The following is a 3,435-nucleotide window of genomic DNA, read 5'->3' on the forward strand; positions in this document are numbered from 1 at the left end:
GCCATCACTCCTATTATATCGCTTGGGCACTCACTGCAGGAGTGGAAACTTGTGTGTGTACGATTCTAATGGTAAGTGAACCAGGGGTTCAGTGCCCCCATATCAACCTATTTGCTTGAGAGCAGTAGTTTTTCTAAAGGTCTATAAGTTTTTGGAATTCTTCAGTTGAAGGCAAAATGTACTTTGAATGAAATTTTATCTCAAACATAGGAAGCTGATAATTTGATTGCCTTTGATGGGATTACCTATCTTTCTGGGATAATTTTACCAAAATAAATTAGTTTTGACTTGGCAAGGTAAGACATGACAGTAGATTCTCTTTATGAATGGAAAACAAAAATCCTTATTTTGTATAGATGGTATCCCTTTTTGTATCTAATCCTTTTTATTGGTATAAATTGTAAATTAAAATGTACAATTTGAAGGTTGTCTGTGTTAAGTTTCCATATCCCTTTTGTGCTCTTTTAGACATAGTTTATGTCATCAATTTTCTATTGATGAGCATTTAGTTAATATCCAGTTTTTTGTATCAGGGAGACACAGCAGACCCTTTTGTACATGATTTTGTTCGCATGTTGGAGATGCACAATTCCCAGGTTTTCATGAAGCGGATGCTTCTGAATTTTGGGTTAGGTGTCATACCTGATTGTTAAAGTATTTTAGTAGATTTTACACATGGATCTGAGTCCTGAAGTCTATAGAATTGGTTTAATCCCAGACTCTAGAAAGCAGATTCTATGACATTCTTGAGCCACCCCCCCCCTTTTTTTTTTTTTACTTGGGGTGAACCATACAAGTCTGTATTCCTGACCTTGGAATACATTTATGTGAGGATGGGGTGACAAGAAGCACTATGCCTCCCTCTTCCATTACTTGGGAAATACCAGAACGATAGGAAGGAAAGATCCTGTTTATTTGGAAAGACACATTACATTGCCAGGATTGTGGGGTTCTGAACTGCCTTTTGAGTAACATCCATCTAGTGGTGTTGGAGTGGCCAACATCTTCACTGCCAACTATTTTTTTTTAATATTTATTTATTTTTTTAGTTTTCGGTGGACACAAATCTTTTATTTGTATGTGGTGCTGAGGATTGAACCCAGCACCTTGTGCATGCCAGGTGAGCGTGCTACCACTTGAGCCACACCCCCAGCCCTCACTGCCAACTATTTCTGAGCTCCCTTGTTACATTTTTAGTGGTAATTTAATGCTTTGAATAGCAAAAGATTAACCTTTGGGAAAAGTTACTCCTAGACTTTTAACTGGCCACATCTTTTGAAGGCTGGGCTGAGTATCTGTGAACTGGGAATTTTCTTGTTTGTTCTTCAGAGTGGCTCAGGATTGGGATGGGGTGATACCATGTCCTGGGATTCCTTATGTGTGGTTTAAGTCCAGGGTGCTTTTCCACATGTTCCCCTTAGCTCACATCAATTCTGATCTCCCGTCTATTCTGTCACCTTCATGTTCAGTACCGAGGTAAGCTCCATTGTGAATAATTTAGGCCTGTAATCTGAGGTTTCCCAGTAAGGCTATAAGTGAGAATCATGTGGGACTATGGAAATATTTTGTATCATTTCTGTTCTACATGTTCTTGAGCTTCTCTGTGATTCTGATATTCAGCCAGGTTTGGGAACCAGTGTTTAAATAAGAATGTGAAATAAGTATTAGGTTTCCATTTTCCAGATAAGGAAATGTAAGATTCAAGAGAGAGAAAGTCACTTGATTAGGATTGAGTAGCTAGAAGGTGCCAAAGACAAGATAGGAGTTGGACCCTAAATTTAGACACTTGCTCTGCTTTTCAGTTGAGGTCAAAGGAGATTGTTTTAGGACATGTTCTGTCTTTGGGGAGTGTATGTTCTACTGGCAGATGGCTCGGCCCATAGTGGCTACTTACTTGTTCAGTAAGTGAACATGATTATTATACGATTTGACACGCTGCCAGAGTAGAAATAAGTTAAAACTCGAACAGAGGGGGCTAGATTTTGAAAGATACATGATCATTTCCAGGCCGAGTCAAGGGCAGCTATTGTTTCTAGGTAGAGGAAAGAAGAAACCCGGTAAGGACAAGAAGTTTTGGGAAGAGGGAACTGGCTGGGTATAGAATACAGCTAGGGAGTGGCAGGGAAAGGCTGGACAGGTAGATTGGGGCTTAATCTCAACAAGCCTTTTATGACATCACTTGTACTTCATTTTGTGGGCAATGGAGGGACTATTGGAAAGTAACTGGCTGTAGCAGAGGAAATTGGGGGAGAAGGCTGGGCAAGGAGAAACTGCAGCAAAAGCTAGCAGTTTAGGGTCTGCTGCTGTGGTGCAGGTTTAAGATAAGGTCACCTGAGGCAGGGATACTACGGCTGGGTTAGAGATAGGGATCTCAGAATCACTGGGACTGAATGAGGAAGAGGAGCCAGGGCTTAGACCAAGGGGTTTCCTTTGGATATTAGGGCTTGTAATACTTCATCCCTAGAAACAATTTATCCGCATTGTTGGTGCAACACAGACAATTAGATGCTTGAACCAGCCTGAAAATCTAACTACTATTTGTAAATCACATCTCCAGACCTTTTTATTTTTTGAGACAGGGTCTCTCTAAATTGCTTAGGGCCTTGCTAACTTGCTGAGGCTGGCTTTGAACTTATGAGCCTCCTGCCTCAGCCTCCCAGGTAACTGGGATTACAGATCCGCACCCAGCTTGTAAGCATATTTCTGTGGAAAAATACATTATGGACTCCAAAATCACCAACCTGAAAATGAACTTTCAGAACATGATCTCTTTCTAAAATGGGGACAGCTCTGCAGAAGGCCTCAATGAAGAAGCAAAGCTCTTGATTCCAAACCATCCCTCAGGGGCAGCTTAATGTTTCACCAAAATTAAGGGCCCAATCTATACCTGTAGGCAAGGTTAAATGTCACCTCTGGTGGCCCACTGGTGCCTCATCTCTGCTTAGTGACACTCATAATTTGCTTAGTCTCCTGTGGTCTGTAGGCATCAGTCAGGATAGACTACGTATTCACAGCTGTATCAAGGCTTAGCACAAGTCACATGCAGGTACTTAAGTCTGTTTTGCAGTGAACTGAGATTTGGACTGGATCACAAGTTGGATAGGGATTTGGACTGTTCAGGGAGATGGACTAGTCTCTCAGGAACATTAGGGTTTTGTCACTTGTGTAAGGTAATGTTAGTCTCCTGAAACAGGATATTAGAAGAGGTTGGAGATAATGGAAAAATGGATTCAAAATGCTTAAAAAAGAAAAAGCATCCATGTACACTGTACAATTATCTGCTACTAGGTATGAGTACATGGGGTTTTGGGACAGAAGGGGGCTGGTATAGATTGAAGGCAACAAGAACATTTGGGAAGATTAATTGAAGGTATAAATTTAGCTGTCTGTCCCCTGAGGAATTCCCCATGGCCTGTATAAATGTACATGTATTAA

The sequence above is a fragment of the Ictidomys tridecemlineatus genome, chromosome 7 (assembly GCF_052094955.1).
Source record: "Ictidomys tridecemlineatus isolate mIctTri1 chromosome 7, mIctTri1.hap1, whole genome shotgun sequence".
Lineage (NCBI taxonomy): Eukaryota > Metazoa > Chordata > Mammalia > Rodentia > Sciuridae > Ictidomys > Ictidomys tridecemlineatus.